General features: G+C 34.5%; 1 pseudogene; it reads right to left on the reverse strand.

Annotated features, from left to right (window-relative positions):
• The window catches only part of LOC114300172 (xylulose kinase 2-like), a 38,635-nt pseudogene extending 21,954 nt beyond the window's left edge, over positions 1 to 16,681 (reverse strand).
• Positions 16,682 to 19,911: the final 3,230 nt, after the last annotated feature.

The raw sequence follows: 19,911 nt of genomic DNA on the forward strand, positions 1-19,911 counted from the left end.
TTTATCTGTTGAATTTTTTCCTCTATCTGTTCATTTTTTCCTGTCTTTTCAAAATCTGATTGTCTTCTTTATCTATTTAAAATCTGTTTATAGATTTCTCTTTATTTGTTTAAAATATGATCTGTTCAAATTCACATGTTTAAATATATAAATAAATAAAACTTATCTATTGATCAACTTATCTCCCATAACTTATGCAAAACTCAAGAACCTACCAATAGTCAAATCAGTTCATATCTTATCAAAACCCTAAAAAACTCAAACAAATAGTCCAAAATTCATTTACACAACACAGAATCGATTCTGAGACCTAAAGTTATATATAGTGTGTATGCATGTTTTTGTATCTCTCTCTCTCTCTCTCTCTCTCTCTCTCTCTCTTTCTTCTTGTGTGACTATACCTCAGTGTGAGACCCTTCGCGTGATCTCTGATGATGGCCTCTTCCACAACTAAATCTCTTGGATTTAGGGGTGAATCTCTCGGATCTGCGATCTATGAAGTTGATTTGGATGACATAGGGTGGAGATTGTGTGGTTCAAGTAGGTCGATGGTGTGGGCATGCCTGAGACTGTAAACGGTTAGAAACTAGATCAATAAAATGCCATTGAGAATAGTCGTGATAGTTCGAAGGTTGCGGCGGTGCTGCTGTCTAAGAAAGGACGTTGGAGGAGGTGCTGCGAAGAGAAAGAGGAGAGAGAGAGAGAGAGAGAGAGAGAGAGAGAGAGATGATCAATATGTGGTCTCTGATCTGCATGACAAAGATGAGTTTGACGTTTGTACCAGATTTGCGCAGTGGTGGCGGAGGTTGACGACGATTGGGTACCGACGGTCAACGGCGAGTGATATAGAGAGGTAGAGATCTAAGTGAGAGGGTTTGGGACCATCGGCAGAGGATAGAAAGATCTAATAAGTGAGTGAGAGGGTTTGGGACTGTGGTGTATATAATATATATATATATATATGAAAGGATATTTTGGTCATTTTGTTTTAGCTTGTCCTTCTAGGCAAATTATTTCAGTTGCTGGATCTTTGGGCAAACAAAAATCAAATTTGGACTTTTGGACCAAGTACCCTAAATTATATATTAGATACAAGCGATTACCTTCATGAGTTAAAGACCCATTCTTATAGATTAACATCACTAGCCTTTTGTGTCAATAGGATTAGAGAATACATTCCCTTCCAAGCTTGGTTGGGGAGGGTCACTCGTAATCCCAAAAATCTGGATGAAAATAATGAAGAGATTAAAAGAGAATTAACTTGTTTGGAATCCAGATTGAAGCATAATAGAGTTGAGTAAATTAACAATTTCAAGTACATACGCAAGTAAATTAAGATTGTATCTCTTTTAACTTATAGTGTCACTAGTGCAAAGACTAATTGCCAAATCCCTTGGAGTGTTTAGGGTGAAACCTGGTGAGCGAGTTAGTATGAAATTAAGACAAAGTATGGGAATGGCACCTCAAGAGGAGAAAAATAAATTAATTAAAAAAAAAACTAAATCCACATCTTGCTGAGGTAGTCAACTAAAACTAAGGCACAAACATAGCAGTACAAAAGAATTACAGTTACAATCAACCACTGTTCCATTGAATCACAAAAGTGGAGGAATTGCCTCTTTAATAAAAGTAAAAGAAAAAAAATCCTAAACAAGTGTTGATGCAACTAAACAAGTGATGAAAATAGGAATTTTTGGTGAAAATCCCCTCTTATGGGGCCTTTTTTGTGTGAAGGACAACCAATAAAATAATGGTCCCAAAGGTCCCTCAAATTAAAAAATATGATGAAAAGACTAAAACAGTCTTCCATATAAATGGTGAAATGTGAAATGGTTGAACTGTTCTCCCCTCACTTTTGTTTCATCGTGTCTCCTTCAAAAACCATCCTTTGAAAACCCTTGAAACCTCGTTCCTCTACCGCCGTTGGTCCTCATTCTGCTCTCGCTGTGTTTGGTTCTCGTTCCTCCATCGCAGTGTGCGACAGTGCCGTTGGTTCTCGTTCCTCCACCGCCTTCTCTATCCCCAAGTTTTCCAGGTACTTCTCATCTTAATCTATCCCTAATCTCTATTTTTTTTTTTTTTGTGAATTCAATGATATTCTTTTATTTGTTTAATCAATTGTGCTTGTTGGAATTGATTTGGTGTTTAGAGTATGGTTTCAAATTTTCATATGATTTTATTGAAAATATTCAAGAGCGTGAATCTTTCTTCATTGAGAACTGAATTAATTTCTCTAGGATCATATCTTTATAGTTATATGCGGTTAGTTTAATATAGTAATTTCAATGATCATGCTTTTTACATATATTGTAAATAGAATCAATCTGTTGTTTCTGATTTTGTTTTACCCAAACATTGCCCCTACCTCTTGAGTTGTTCTTCCACAGAAAGTCCACTGTTTTAAGTGGGTCCAAAGCTGGTGGGGAACAAAATTGTTGTAGAAATTGTTTATTTGCTCTAGAAGGCTATAAAATTGATGGGATGGCAGGAGGGTTTGGTAAAGAAAGTGCAGAATTTAATATAAAATTATCCAATCTATAACTCCAGTAATTGATATGAAAAATGGTCTTTTAGGGTAATGGTCATCTGGGTTTGTAATAAAAGAAAAAAAGTGATGGTCCACCTCATTTGCGGTGTTCGTGGAGGGCTCTACATGCTGAGTAACATCTCTAATTTCATGTAATTTTATGCACGTAGATGCATTCTTCACGTTCCCAACATGAGCTTGAATTCTTTTTCCAGTTCCGGTCTTTCAATTATTTGTTCTCTTATGCTCTTTGTATGCTTTTTGTTGGCATTGTGATGTTTTAATTTGCTTAAATGTCAGCTGAATGGATTTTATCTCAATTTTGTGTTGGTAATAATGGATAGTTTTTTTTTATTACAATGTATCACTACAAGAAAACTGGGTATATGAGACGGAACTATATGCGACGGCACACTTGCCGTCTCAAAAAGTCACTTTTTACGACGGCAGAAAATGCCGTCTCAAAAAAGTAGAGTATTTGCGACGGCACCATTTGCCGTCTCAAAAAAGCAGAGTATTTGCGACGGCACTATTTACCGTCGCAAATACTCTCATTTTTTGAGACGGCAAATAGTGCCGTCGCAAATGCTCTGCTTTTTTGAGACGGCATTTTCTGCCGTCGCGAAAAGTGGTTTTTGTGTTTTTTTTTAGTGAATATTTTTAAAATTTTAAATATTTTTTTTAGATGTACCTTACTTAGATGTATCTAAAAAATAAAAAAACTATGAAAAAATATTTTTAAAAATTAATAAACACATAAAAATACAAAAAAATGTATTGAATTATTGTATTTTTCGTATTTAGTGAATTTTTAAAAGATTTTTTTTACAATTTTTTTAATTTTTAGGTGTATTTATGTTAGGTGTGTCTAAAAATTTAAAAAAATACTTAAAATATTAAAAAATTTCAGTAAAAACAATATAACACGGAAAACAAGAAAGTATAATTTTCTCAAAAGAGTTTTTGAAAAACTCTAACCTAGCATAGAGATTGTGGTTTTGAGATAGCTTCATATATATACAGTCACAAAATGGTTTGAATAAATTCAACGGTATTTTTCTGTCGCAAAAAAAATTAAAAAAAACAATGTCATCTTACTCTTTTGATATACTATTTATCTTTTCATTCATTTTTTCATCTTTCCGTCTCTCTGTCTCTATCTCTCTCTCTTCTCTTTATCTCTTTCACTTGTCACTCTTCTTTCTATGTCTGCCTGTTTCTCTCTCTCATTCTCTCTGTGTCTCTCGCCTATCTCTCTTCTCTCTATCTCTCTCATTTCTTTTTTCTCTTTCTCCATCTCTCTCGCTCATTTCTCTTCTCTTCCTGTCTCTCTCTTTTTCTGTATCTCTGTCTCGCTCATCTCTTTTCGCTCTATTTCTCTTTCTTTTTGTCTATCTTTCGCTTATCTCTTGTTTCTCTCTTTTTCTATCTCTCAATCTCTCTCTCTCTCTATCTCTTTTTCTGTCTATCTCTCTGTCCCTGTCTCTCTCTCACTCATCACTCTTCTCTCTCTCTCTCTGTGTCTACTTGTCTATTTGTCTATTTCTCCCTCACTATGTTCGCCTTGCTCACTCTCTTACTCCCATCTTCTTTATTTATCGAGCTCCTTCTCGATTTATCGATCCACTATAAGAAAATACACTTTTAGCAACCACTTTGTCTATCTCTCTCTCTCGCTCATCACTCTATCTCTGTCTCTCTATCTCTCTTCTTTATCTGTCTCTCACAAAATTAAAATATTTTTTAAATATTTAAATATTTAAATATTTAAAATATTTAAAAAATTGATTTGAATTAAGTTTTGAAAAGAGTTTTGAATTATCTGTCTTCTTTATTTATTGAGCTCCCTTTCGATTTATCGATCTACTACAAGAAAATGCACTTTTAGTGACCACTTTGTCCCTTTCTCGCTCATCACTTTGTCTCTTTCTCTGTCTCTCTATCTCTTTTCTCTATTTGTCTCTCACTCATCTCTCTCTCTCACCACCCATCTTCTCTACTACATTTACCACTACTGCAAATGCCATTCAACTACCACCACTCTTCTCTTTCTCTCTTTCACTCATCACTCTTCTTTCTCTGTCTGTTTGTCTATCTGTCTGTTTGTCTGTCTATCTGTGTGTCTTTCGTTCATCTTTCTTCTTTCTATCTCTCTCATTTGTCTTCTCTCTATGTCTCTCTCACTCATCTCTCTTCTCTCTATCTCTCTCATCTCTTTTCTCTTTCTGTCTCTCTCGCTCATCTCTTTTTTCTCTCTCTGTCTCTCTCACTCATCTCTCTTCTCTCTATCTCTCTATTTTTCTATTCTCTCTCTCGTTCATCTCTTTTCGCTCTCTTTCTATATGTCTCTCTCATCTCTTGTTTCTCTTTATTTTTCTATATGTCTCTCTCTATCTCTTTCTCTCTCTGTCTCTCTCTCTCTCTATATCTCTTTCTCTCTATATCTCTTTCTCTCTTTATCTCTCTCTCACTTATCACTCTTCTCTCTTTCTTTCTCTCTCTGTGTCTGTTTGTTTGTCTCTCACTCTTCTGTTTCTCTCTCTTTCTCTCTATGTGTTTGTCTGTCTGTTTGTCTCTCTCCCCCATTGTGTTCACATCGCTCACTCTCTCCCTCATCTCTTCTCTATTTACTGAGCTCTCCACTACAAGAAAATACACTTTCAGCGACCACTTTGTCTCTCTCTCTCTCTCTCATCACTCTGTCTCTCTCTCTCTCTCCTCTATCTGTCTCTCACTCATCTCTCTCTCTCTCTCTCACCACTCATCTATTTTACCAACTTCACCTCTACGACTACCATTACTACTACCATTGCCACTACTTCACTACCACCACTACCACTACTGCCATTACTACTACCATTACCTCTCCTTCACCCCTGCCACTCTATCTATTCTACCACTACCACAACTTCACCACTAATCTCCTTCGCCATCACCACCACCACCACCACCACCACCATCATCTCTTATCCACCACCTTCACCATTACTGCCGCTCCCTCTCCTCTACCACAAAAAATTAGTTCATGATTTTTAATAAGAAAAAAAAAAATGGGCCGTAGAAAAATATCGATCCATTACAAGAAAATGCACTTTTAGTGACCACTTTGTCTCTCTGTCGCTCATCACTCTTTCTCTCTCTCTCCTCTATCTGTCTCTCACTCATTTCTCTCTCTCACCACCCATCTCCTCTACCACCTTCACCACTACTGCAAACACCATTCCATCACCACCATTACTTCTACTGTCGCCACTTCACCTCTACGACTACCATTACTACTACTATCGCCACCACTCCACGACCACCGCTACCACTACTGCCACTACTACTACCATTACCTCTCTTTCACCCCTGCCACTCCATTTACACTACCACTACCACAACTTCGCCACTAATTTCTTTCGCCATCACCATCACCACCACCACCGCCACCACCATCATCTCTTATCCACCACCTTCACTACTGCTGCCGCTCCTTTTCCTCTACCACAAAAAATTAGTTCATGACTTTTAGTAATAAAAAAAAAATAGGCCGCAGAAAAATATTTTTCATTGACTACAAAAAATTAACTTTTATTTTAGTGGAAAATATTTTTCATTAAAATATATATTACCCCTACTTCTACAAAATAAAAAATAATAATATTTTTTTTCATTAAAATAAAAATGAAACAAATAAATTTTCAATCTTAGTAACTAAAAAAATTTTTTTTTTTTTAAAATTCATTAACTACAAAAAATAAATTTATTTAATTATTTTTTTTATTTTTATTTTTATTTTTCATTCCCGTCCCTTTATTTTTTTCCATTCCCGCTCCCCCCTTTATTTTTTTCCCATTCTCGCTTCCACAACCCCCCCCCCCCCCCCCCCCCCCCCCCCCCCCCCCCCCCCCAAAAAAAAATCCCTAATCTCAAATCCAAACCAACCCAAAATCCCTAACACCCTCGCCCTTCTCTTCACCTTCACCCTTCTCGCTCTCGCTATCTCTCTCTCTCTCTCTGCGAGTGTACTGCCAAAAGCTTCGAAACCCTTGGAATCTCTCAAATCTTGAATCTCATTCACTCATATCTCTACAAGCTCTGCTCTGTGTGTATTGCTCTCTCGTTGCTCTGTTTCCTCCACCCCTAATCACTCATTTCCCCTGCTCTCGATCTTCTCACCAAACTCCCTGACTCATCGACAATCTCATGGCTGAAGGCAAGCTTGATCTTCTCTCTTCCAAATCGTCCGATCAGTCCGAGGGATTTTGGAATACGTGGTTTTAAAAAGTACTTTTAATAGCCATGACTTTGTCTGTTTCATAAATATTGGTGCTCTGTACATGAATATGCAACTTTATGTTATTATGTTATTTCTATACTTCATATATTATTATTCTGAACTGGTAGTTTGGTAGTGAATCAGGGGCAAGCATTAGCGAAGATTAATATTGGAGATGTTTTGGATTCTGATGGTAATTGTGCAGGTTCTTTAAGTGCATTTGAAGAGGGTTATGGGTAAGAGTCTTCATTCTTGGATCCTATATTCTATTTATTGCATTTGTTTTGTGGAATTTAAAATATTTTTTATATTTTTGGATGGAGAAATATGCCATGTGTTGGCTACTAGAATTCATTTGTTAATGGACCTTATGATATTCTGAGCATTAATAGAGTTTTTATTTTGTTTTATTTTATTTTTTGTGATATTAAAGAAAGACATTGAAGTCCATCTCAATTGCAAGAGAAGTACGTCCTTGAGATAAATGCACAGTATGCCTTCTTTAATTGTTCACGTTTACTTTGGGGTTTATACTTTGTGAAATCTAGTTCTGTCCAAAGAGAAATGCACAGTATGCTTTAAGCATGCATTTTGTATGTAGTTGGGTTCTTATCTGTATGCTTTTGTCTCTATAAAAGATGTCATTTTCTTGTTTTTTTTTCGTATTCGTCATTTAACTCATCTTATTATCATACTTTCCTTTTTGGACAAATAATGATTTGGTTTGGGGCTTCTCTTGTTCATCAAGTGTAATAGATCTGGAACTTTTCATTGCCCTCTGGTCTGTCACTGCACTTTTTTTTTTTTTTTTCTTTTTTTCTTTATGATTTCTTGAATGGAGAAACCTGATCAGCCTGACTTCCCCCAAGTTCCTAATCATTGACCCATCTCCTTTTTGGTTAATGGGGAATAAAGAAATGAATGAATTTTCTTTTCAAAAAAATATAGAAAATACACCTATCAAAGCAAAGGTGACTGATGAGTCTAGTAGGTGGATGTGACTAACTTGTCTACCTAGCTTCTTGTACTTGAAGAAATTTGCTGGTCTACCCTGTTGATATTGCTCTTTGTGTACCATATTGGAAAAGATCCAGGTAAGAGATGCATTTCCTCAAGTATAAAAAAGTTTAATCTGCTTCATGCGGTATTTTCCCTTATATTCCTTGATCACTCAATATTCAATCAGATCCAGATGTTTTGTTTGGATGTGTAAATGTCATTATGTAGTCACATGTTTAGTAATTCTTAAACCTTCTCTTTTGTGTTGCACATTAATATACAGAAATTCCGTAATTATATTTTGATTTCTTTTTGGCCACAAATAACTCTCATGTACCTTGCATCGGTGTTTCATCCTTTTTCCCAGCTGGTGCTTTTTTGTGTGTTAGCCAGGTGAAAGGCTTTCTTGACTATAAATAGATTAGTAATAAGGTATTAAGGAACTACTAAAACCACTATTCCCGTTTTTGGGCTATAAGACTCTTAGCTTCCAATGAGCTACGCGCATAAGCTTTTTTTACTACAAAAATGATTCCAATGTTCACATGTCCTGAAATGAAGTATTCTCAGTTTTAATGATCAATGGAATATGACCTAAGATAAGATGTAGGACTTGCATGATTAAACATTTTGCAGAAAGAGGAAGTATGGTTATATCATTTTGTTGATTTTTTAGTAGATCACTTTTGCTTGAAGATACCTCATTTAGGTAATTCCTTGTCAAGAAGTCACTGCTCATTTGTTTTTGCTGTGTAATGGAAAAGGATAACTTGCAATCCTTGTATGGTTTTTCCTTTTATTTTTCTCATTGAGAAACTGTGTCAGTGGTCTGTGTATATGCAAGTGTGCTTGCATGCTTTTATAGGTGTTTCACCATATTAAACTTAACATTGATATTAATGGTTACTCCACTATTGTGCTTTATGATTAAATGCATGTTGTTCCGTAGGCATATAAAGATTGGATCTTGAGGACAATTGACGAGACTTGGAATTTATTCCACAAAAAATTTACTGCTTTGTGGGACAAACACAAGGATGGCTCTGGTGAGGCTTATCTTCCAGCAATTTATAACAACCCTCAACTTCAGCTGCTTGTAAAACAGAAATTCATGAAAGATTTGTTCCATGACACTCTTGGTTTTGGTGCTGCCAAAATGATAAGGTGAGATAGTGATTTCCTTCTTTGCTTACTAGAATTTATGTACCCTCTTTCTTTATCCCTGCTATTCCTGTGTTTTTTTTTTTCCTTTTCATTTGCCAAAATTCCTTTGTGATGCACCATTTCCTATTTGCATGGACCAGGTTTTAAAGATTTGTAACAAACCTTGATCATAGGAATGCCAAGAAATTATAAGTTATAATTTTTCATGTGATCATCCATTTTATTTCTATTATTTCATTAACATCTGTTTACCGGTGTTCGTTTTGTTCACTTATACATATGTTTGGTGGACTTGGTTATATTTGCTGAATAAAATTCTTGAAGTGTGTAGAATATCTACATTTGAAAATTATTTTTGTGACCTTAAGATTACTCATTCACTTCTAAGCACCTCCTTTTATGGACGCAACCTTAATTGTCAAATCGAGATTTGTATCGTGAATCGAAATGACCTTGTACCGAATCGCGAATCGAATCGAATCGAATCGTGAATCGTAAAGGTATAAAATTAACAAATCTATATGACACCAGTATAGATTCTTTACTGTACAGGTATAAAATTAGCAAATCTATATGACTTCTTGATATAGATTAGAAGCATACTGGATAAAATTCTACGTAACTCTCTTCTGTATACCATATTGTCACAGATGTGGGCACATGTGCACGTGTTCAAAATGCGCAGACAATCTGGTCCAAGGAAGAGTAAAGTGTCCAATGTGCCTAGCACCTGTAATTGAGACGATACGTGCCTATTCTATCCAATAATAATAACCAAGAAAAAAATATGATATGTGCCTATCCTTATTAGTTGCTCCCTAACTCCATCCAGGCAATATAAATAAATTTTACCTTTTTTTTAATTTGTTTTACAATAAGTACATGTGATTTGCTTAATTTATGACTGGAATACCAGATGGCATACCGGAATACCAGATGACAATAAGTACTTGACAGCATTTGCAATGTACTATAATTGTGTTTTGGTGTTTGATTATCTAAACGTTGATTGATGAAACTAACCTTAAAATCTTGCTATACATGTTCTTATTATCATGGGGATTTATGTATTAGCTTTTATCTTTTCATGATTTTGATGGTATTTATTGCTTTGTTCTAGATTTTCTTCAAAAAGATTATAATTTGCAACTGTTATCTATTTATTTGTAGGTCAAAAGGATAAATTTTGCGGAGGGGAAGATCTGATTCTAGAAGGAATTTGCAGCTTGATTTTTGAAATAGGCCCAAAATTGAAATCTTGTTGGAAATTTTTTATTTTTTTATTTTTTGTAAGAGCATTTAAATATGCAAGTGTGCTGATTGGTGAATTTCAGATTTTATTTTATTTTTTTTAGGATTGGGGTGAATTTTATAATTTAAATATGCTTTTATGAACATGTACAGTTTAATTGTTCTTTGTAAAATATTGAATTTGATGGTTTTATCAATTTTTGTTTTTATTTTTATTTTCTGTTATGATGTTTTTGGGAATGGAATGTAAATAACCAGCTCAGAGCATATTTTATATTAATTAAATTATGAAATTAAGTAAAAAGGTGGCGTTTTTGTTCAAAATGCCACTACAAGTATCAGTGACGTTTATAAAACGCCTTATACCTATAGCGACGGCGTTTTGCCGTTGCAAAAAAGCAATTTTTTTGAAACGTAACGCCTTTAGCGACGGTATTTTTGCCGTCTCAAATACACTTTTAGCGACGGTATTTTTTCCATTGCAAAAAACCCTTTTAGCGACGGCAATACTGTACCGTCGCAAAAAACTCAAGTTTTCATTCATTATTGGCGACAGAAATTTGCCGTCGCAAAAAAGGCATTTTCCCGTCGCAAAAACAAAGGCGACGGCACTGTGCCGTCGCTAAAACCCTTTTGCAACCCCCTTTGTTGCGACTCCTACTTGCCGTCGCAAAAAGCCATTTTACCGTCGCAAAAACTTTTTAAGACGGCGTTTGGGGTATTTGCGATGGCGTTTTGCCGTCGCAAAAAATAATTTTTTTTTGTAGTGTATGGACTATAATGCGAGTTTGTTCGATATTCATTTCATTTCTTGTTGCTTTTGACCTGAATTAAAGCCTTAGAAACGGTCAATTTTGATGTAGTTTGGTGTGTTTAGTTGATTTTGAATTTGATTTTGCTTTTCTTGTTGCTTTTATGTGATTTAATTGCATTAATTTTGCAAGTAAGTGATAGTGTAGATGCTTGCCTGCTTGTTTGTTGCTTTATTGACTTATGTTACAGACAAAACTGCTAATCAATCAAGGTAAAATTTTACTTTCAATGAGAGTAATGTTTTACTTCTAAACAGAGTAAAGTTTTACTTTCACATTAAAATTTACTATTTCATTAAAATGTTTATACATTTTTCCTACCTTTTTTTTTTCTTCTTCTTCTTTGGCCTCGTGAATATTCTTTGTTTACATGTTAGAAATGGTAAGCTTTATGATTTTGTTGATTTTCAAATTTAAGTAAATCTAACAAGATTTTGATTTCTATTAATGGTGTTGATTGCGGAATTATTATATGTTCTATCATACATCAAATCATGAGAGATGAGCTTGTTGCAAAGTCTATGGAAGATGATGAAATCAACAAGTTCCAAGCATCAATAGTGTATTAATTTTTGAATGATTCTCCAAAAACATGGAGTGAGGAACAATTCAACCTCAAAAGAAAAAGAGCCAAATGATAAAACCTCAAGCATGATGATGTGGATGACTTTGGGGGACTATTTTTTTTTATCTGATGTGAATGATGAATGTAATTTTGCTTTTTTTTGTAAATGAAAGAATGCTGAAAGAGTAATTATACGTGAAAGAATGCTAAAAAGATAACAATGATGCAGGTTATACTTGTTATGGATTAGGATGAAACATTGTAATGGATAGAATACAATAATACAGTTTATATTTTGTGTCTTTTGATAATATATTGTGGTGTTATATTATTTTTGTGCAAAGATTGCGTTATGAGTAGCAGGGACTTTGTGTATTGTTATAAATTTTGGTGCATGTTGGAAATATTTTCTTATAGGACTCACATACTTTAAAGTAAAATTTTACTCGGCAATAGAGTAAAATTTTACTTTCAATTCAAAAAACAAATCAGAAACTTGTATAGAAAAACATTTAATAACACAATAAAATTTTAGTTTCAATTCAGAGTAAATTTTACTCTAAAAAAAAGTAAAATTTTACTCAGAAATAAAGTAAAATTTTACTTTCATGTTAAGAAAACTAATGTTTTACTATTTTTTAGACTAGAATTTCACTCCTATTAAACAAACTCCAACGTAATAAAATTTTACTTTCAATTCGAAATTACTTTAAAATATAGTAAAATTTTACTTTGAATGAGAGTAAAATTTTACTTTCATGCTAAGAAAAATAATGTTTACTATCTTTTATACTAGAATTTTACTCAAAACTTTCATGTTAACAAACTCCATTATAAATTCCTTTACATGAAACTAATCCAACCACATGGAATATATATATATATATATTAAAATGTCAAATTCAGCCACAAAGCAAATCATAAATTTGGATAAACAATCATTCAACATCATAGTAAAAATGTCTTTTATTGAACACACAGTAGTAAACTCAAAGGCTTATTTACATAATGCAGTCCGAAAATCCTTTGCACCTCTAACAAATCTTTGACCTACATGAGTAATTCTATTCACCCATCCAGAAGACAACAAAAGTCCTTTCTTCGTGGCGACAAAACATAGGAAGTAAATCCATTTTATCATCAGTAATGTTGGATCTACTTGCATAACAACATAAGAGCTCAAACCATTTTTCAAATCTGCAATCAGTTGACAGTAAAAATTTACTGTCAATAACAAATCACAAAAGCACTTAATACCAGAGTAAAATTTTATTGTCATTCTATCAAACAAAAATAGAGTACATAATATCATAATAAAATTTTACTCTCATTTTATCAAACAAAAATAGAGCACATAGTATAAGAGTAAAATTTTACTCCTAAACAAAAAGCAGAACACATAGAACAAGAGTAAAATTTTACTCCCAAACAAAATCAGACCGCATAGTACAAGAGTAAAATTTTACTCTATTTCTATCAAATAAAAAAAACTAATCAAAATAAAAAAAATAAAAAAAATCAACATACCTAATCAAACTTGAACAATAATCAAACACGTGATCGAAGTAAAGCCTCTAAAACTCGATCAACACTCCCAATCTTGATGAAACTCTCAAAATCTGATACAAATTTGTACAGATTTGAAATATAAAGCTCTCGTTGATACATATTTTGAGATTTCCGGAGAACACGTGGTCGAAGCAAATTTGGTGGCAAATTGTCTACTGTTGATCGAGGGTGAGATTGTCGGCGACGAGATCTTCAGATTTCGAGATCGAGTTTTTGTGAGATCTTCACTGATTAGATTTTCAAATATATGAGATCGTGTATATATGGATCATATTTTCAAATGTATGATATATATATACATGAAAGGGCAATATTGTCCATAAAAAAAAAGAAAAAATTATGGTATGTCCTTGAGCTACTCTCTTTTTTCTCAGGGTCTTTTTGAAGCTAAATTAGTTAAGTTGTCCTTTATCCTAGAAAAATACTCAAAAAGGGGAGCTTCACCAAAAATCCCAAGAAAATATATTAGTTGCAAAGTTAAAGAAGAAAAAAATTAAAAGAAAAAAAAAAATAGTAACCTGCCAAGCTCTGAGGGTTCTCTCCAGACCACTGAACAACCATAACAGTTTTTGTTGAAGCCAAACCTGAAAGCAGAGTTTAGGTATGTAAAACTAGTTTGTACAGAAGAAGTGTTTAAAACTCATGATGCCACGAACTTCTTAGGTTTAGTCATGAGACTTGCCCTTCCCGCTAATCATTAAGGCAAACTACACAAACCAACAATAATTTCAAATTTTCAGCACATTAATATCATAGTTATATTTTAAGTTGATTAACCATTAGCTCAAGGATGAATATGACGCTCATCACACATGATGATACGAGACAGTACAAGCGTGAAAATGATATATGTAAGGTCCTTAGTTCATGCTCTTCTTCCCAACACCAGAAGTAACAATTGTCTAGACCACAAGCATAACTAAATCGAACAAAGGAGTTGTAACTAATCAATGAGGGACAAGAGCAAACCACAAAGGCTTGAGGAAAGTGTCTTGAAACACACACAAGCACAAATAAATACAACAAGAGGGAGTGCTTGATAGCTTGATACGGGTATACAGTGTTAGGTTGGATATTCTAATAGCTTCAGTTTTTAACTGAGTTAGTAGTCAACAATTTAAAAAAGTCAGTAGCAGCCAATCAACACCACAACGAAATATACAATTCCAGTTATGAAATATGGTACTGCTTCATTTTTTTACCGGCGGCCTTTGTTAAGTCTAGATTTCTTTCTCTTCTTCTTCTCCCTTTTTTTTTTTTCACTTAGGTTCATTTACAAATTGCTTAAAAAAAGAGCAAGTATTCACAAAAAAATCATACCTCTATATCATGTGAATTAATATTTCGTAGACCAATTCTAAGAATGCAAGAAGCTTTGAATTGCTCCTGATTTTCATATTTCCCTTTTCAATTTACACATTATATTCATGCATCATGGCATGGAATCCCATGCCTAGTTCAACACTGAGAACAACAAACAAAATATTGATACAGTGACTAATGATTGAAAACCATAGAAGTGATGGTCAAATTGCTCTAGTATACTATGTTGTCAGGCATTGAGATCATTCTAAGTAAATACAAATGTTAATAGTTAAAATTAGGCTACGTAAAATAACACATTTATATCTTTTGCACACAAATTATATATTTTTCTCTTCTTTTTTAAGGTAAGGGGGAGTTCATTGGTATTGTTGTGCTGTAGAGTATTAGCTTCTAGAGCTAGACCAATAACATGAGCGAGAAATTTTAAAAGTATCACAATGCCCAGAGAGGCTCCATATTTTGCATTTAAACATTCAAAGAACTGGTTTCATATATGTTTACCATTCATATGTAAATAATGTATCAAGAAAACTTTCATGTAAGTTATAACAAGTTCATTCAATGATTAAGCGCTTGAGCACTTGATCATAAATTCACATACCATGTCTATCTCAAGATAACAAGAAAGGCAGCGCAAATTTATGAACATTGTTTCACTAACCCCTCCACAAAATAGGGAGCAATCAAACCAACAACAGCATATGCAGGCACTAATTTTCCAAGTTTTTCTTCCAAACCTGATGCAGTGGTCTGCAATGACCATGAAATTCAATATTAACTGAACAAGGGATGTTAAGATTGAGCATTCATCAACAAACAAAGTCTCAAGACTCAAATTATAAGCTATGAAGGGCATAATTTGGACACATGATAATGAATATAAAACTAAAAATGTTGTCTCTAAATTCGGCAAATAGACCTCCAAAGCTATTTTAGACCAAGCCCTTGGCTTAATATCCATGAAGTTCATCCCCGCACCATCAGTTTCATCAATACAAGCATATGCCTTTATAAGTAGAGAAGCAAAAAATGAGCTAACCAGGGAGATCCTCTTAGTATTATGATAAACATCTGGCAGCGTCTTGAATATCCTTCGAATCTATAGGCCTGTGATTCTCTCATGAGCGCGTGCCCCAATAATTCTAGATAACTCCAATGCCCAACTATCATCCCAATCGCTTTGCACTGTTTCGTGGTACTACTGTTTTACTTAACCCCCCCCCCCCCCCCCCCCCCCCCCCCCCCCGGCCAAAAAAAAAAAAAAGAATGTGCTACTACTGTCCATCCAAATCAGTGATTCCTTTGTTAAAAAGGCATTGCGAAGTTGATCCACCAATGGCTTCTTTGGGTCCAATGATGACAATTTTACAGAACTCCCAATTTTCCAATATACACTCCCATGTTGTTGTCCACTTCCAGAAACAACAGCAACTTTCCTAATATCTAATTTTGATGAGCGTCTATGAAGCATGAGTTCCAATGCTTTAACCCACATCAGGGTGGGCAAAATAATTTGTCCATTGACAGATGGGGTCTCTGTAGACACCATCTTTTGTTTTACAATGGGGCAATTCAGAATCAAAATTAACAATATCGGAATGAACAATGTTGAGATTGCAATCTAAATGACCTAAACAACCAAATTTTTACATATTTCAATCCAAAGGTCCAAGTTTGGTAGTTAATTCTTAATTATTCAATTAAAACATAATTGAAATAGCGCACACAACGAATTAGTTGATAACAAACAATGCCTTTACATGAAATTTTCAATAACCTGATTTGATTTATGAATGAAACTAGATAAAATCTAAAGGAAACAAGGAAAACACATGAAATTTTGATCTGGGTAATTAGATTTGCGTCGAACACAGTGCTTTTCAATGACCTAAACAATCAAAGTTTTATATAATTCAGTCAAAAGGTTCGAGTTTGGTAGTTAATTCATAAGAACTATGATTATTCAATTAAAACATAATGGAAGTAGCACCCACATTACATTATTTGCTTACAGAGAATATGATACATGAAATTTTCAATTCCTTGATTTGATTGTGAAGGAAACAAGATAAAAACCAAAAGAAACAAGCCAAACGCATGACATTTTGATCTGGGTAATTAGAATTTTCTAAAAGAACATAGACTAACAGAGTAGAACTATCGAATCCAAGGAAAAGAGCGTCCTGAGGAAGAGAACAATCTTCCATTGGAATAAAGTAATCACATTGAGAATCCGAATTGAAACACTGCAAAGAAAAGATTATAAGATACAAAGTTGAAATATCTTTGGGACTTTTTAAGTAGTTTGGCCTCGTTTGGCAACCGAACTTTTTAGCCAAAAAGTCAAAAAGTTACTAAATTAGCCAAAAAGCCAACAACCCATACCAAAAAGTCAAAGATTATCTTTTCTCTCTACTTTTTGCATATCTTTTCGTAAAAACCCAAAAAGTCATCCCAAACATACTAGTTTTTTTTAGCTCATATTTTAGCCAAATAGCCAAAAAGTTACTAAATTAGTCTGTTCTCAAATGAGGCCTTTGTATAACAAATGAGTAAACTAATTTGGATCGATAAAGAAAGTCTTTAGAAATGGTTAATCCAAATATTTAATTGGTTGTTCAAGGGATTTAGTTGACAAGTCAGGCTTCCATACTGTAAGTTGTTAGTAGTGTGTAGACTAGCTTTTAAACATGGGAAAACACAATTTTAGCATAGAGGATTAACACTATGTTTGTGATAGGGCCCTAGACCCTGAATTGATCCTTTGATTGGGGATTGGCCACCAACAATCCTTTGAATTGGGGATTAACCGCCTAAACTTTTAATATTATTAAATCTCCTCCCAAAAACCATTACAATAAGCATCCTTATATAAGAAAAATAAAATAACATAGACTTCACTTCCTAAATTGATTAGATAATAAATTGATCAAATAGTAATTGAAAAGAAGTAAACTTCCTAATATATTGGGTTTCCTAACATTTGACTGCCCTAGAATCACAACTTGTCCTCAAGCTGAAAAATCTAGATAATGAGCGCAAAAATCACCACAGTCTTCCCATGTAGCTTCATGAACAAAATGACCATTCAACTAGATGAGCCAACGTGTGACAACTTGATTGTTTTGCTTGAAGATGCCGCGATCTAAAATGTTCTCAGGCACCTATTCAAAACCATCAGCAAGAGAAGGTAAGTAGGGGTTTGAGGTAACATTTGCTCCCACCTTTAACTTCAAGGCAGAGACATGAAAAACGGGATGTCTGTGATACCCTTCAAGAAGGTCCAACTTGTAAGCAACAAAACCAACCTGGGAAATAATGCGAAAAGGTCCATAAAAATGGGGAGAAAGCTTGGAATAATGCTACAACGCAACTGTATATTGGCGAAGGTTGCAGCCACAAAAACACCTAATCATTCACAGCAAAACTGCATTCAGTTCAATTGACATCAAAATAGAATTTCATACGAGATTGAGCAGATTGTAGATGATCCTTTAAAAGTTGCAAAGTACGATCATGATTCCGTAAAGCAATGTCAACTGTATGAACAACAGTTGTACCAGGAAGATAAACTGAAATTGAAGGTGGTGGGTGATTGTGGACAGCCTCAAATGGAGTCATTTGAATAGCAGAATGATAAGTGGTATTGTACCACCATTCGGCCCAAGGCAACCGGCGAGACCAATCGTGAGGTTTCTAACCCACAAAACATCGAAGATAACACTCTAAAGTGCGATTAGTAACATCAGTCTGACCATCCGATTGAGGGTGATAAGCGAAACTCCAACATAATTGAATACCCCGCATAGTGAGGAAGGCTTCCAAAAAATTACTAAGAAAGATAGGGTCTCTATCACTGAAAATTGTACGAGGCATGCCATGCAAGCGAACAATATCTCTTACAAAAACATCAGCAACAGTAGTGGCGGAATAAGGATGAAAAAGAGCACTAAAGTGAGCATATTTGGAGAGGCAATCCACAACCACTAAAATTGTAGTTTTCTGATGCAAAGATGGAAATCCCTCAATAAAGTCCATCGATAAATCAAGTCACACATCATCAAGGATTGGCAAGGGGCTAAGAAGTCCAGCGGCGAAATGGCTTCTGTCTTATTGCGTTGACATACATCACATTGAGCAATAAAAGCTTTTGTTGTTTCTTTCATACCTGGCCAATAAAAATTATGATGTAGACATTTGTATGTGTGTAAGAACCCATAATGACCTCCTGTTGGGATTACATGAAATTCATGGAATAACTTAGAACACCAAGGAGGAGATGGAACAACCACAATGCAACCTTTATAACGAAGAATGCCATCAACGTAAGAATAGTGCTTCTTAGGCAAAGAAGAGTGTTGAAGACCATTAATAATAGCACACATTGAATCATTAGAGTGGCACTTAGAAATAATATCATCAATACCAGAAAAAATAGGGGAAGATAAGGTAAGAAGACTTGATGGCTCATGGACATGAGAAAGGCATCGACAGCCTTGTTATCAAGTTCAAGGCAATAGATAATCACATAATTATAGCCCAGTAATTTAGACAGCCACTTTTGTTATTCAAGGGAAGCAATTTTGTTGTTCCAAAAAGTATTTGATTTCGATCATCTGTATAAATTTTAAAGTGACAACCTAATAAATAAAGACGTCATTTTTGGACTGCACAAACAATAGCAAGCTTCTCTTTATCATAAATTGAGAGATTCAAATTTTTACTATAAAGAGCCTTGCTCAAAATGCAATAGGATGACCTCCTTGAATGAAAACAACTCCTAAACCATTGCCCAAAGCATCATGCTCAATAGAAAATTCTTTAGAGAAATCAGGCAACGCTAACATTGGAGTTATTGTTAAGGCCAAATTCAAATTAGAAAAAGCAGCAGTAGCGGCATTATTCCAAACAAAGGAATCTGCCTTTAGCAGTTGGGTAAAAGGTGCACTAATTTTGCCATAATTTTTAACAAATTTGCGATAATAACCGATTAAGCCAAGAACAAAGACCCTTAATGCATGAGGGAATAGGCCACGCAAAAACACTAGCAATTTTGTCATTGTCAGCTGACACACCATTAGCTGAAATAATATTGCCAAGATATCCAATTGAGCTTTGAGCAAAATAGCATTTTGATTCTTTAACAAATAGGTGATTAGCACACAAAATACCAAAAATGATAGATAAATAGCGAATATGATCTGAGAGGGAAGCACTGTACACCAAAATATCATTGAAGAAAACAAGCACAAACTTACGTAAGTAAGAATGAAAGAGATCGTTCATTAAACTTTGGAACGTAACAGGAGCATTAGAAAGGCCGAATGGCATGAACAAAAATTCATAATGGCCATCATGTGTGCAAAACGCTGTCCTGGGAATATCTGGTTCTTGCACCTGAATTTGACGATATCCAGAACGAAGATCTAACTTAGAA

Source organism: Camellia sinensis, unplaced genomic scaffold (genome assembly GCF_055761805.1).
Source record: "Camellia sinensis isolate YWXY unplaced genomic scaffold, ASM5576180v1 Unanchor3, whole genome shotgun sequence".
Taxonomy (NCBI): Eukaryota; Viridiplantae; Streptophyta; class Magnoliopsida; order Ericales; family Theaceae; genus Camellia; species Camellia sinensis.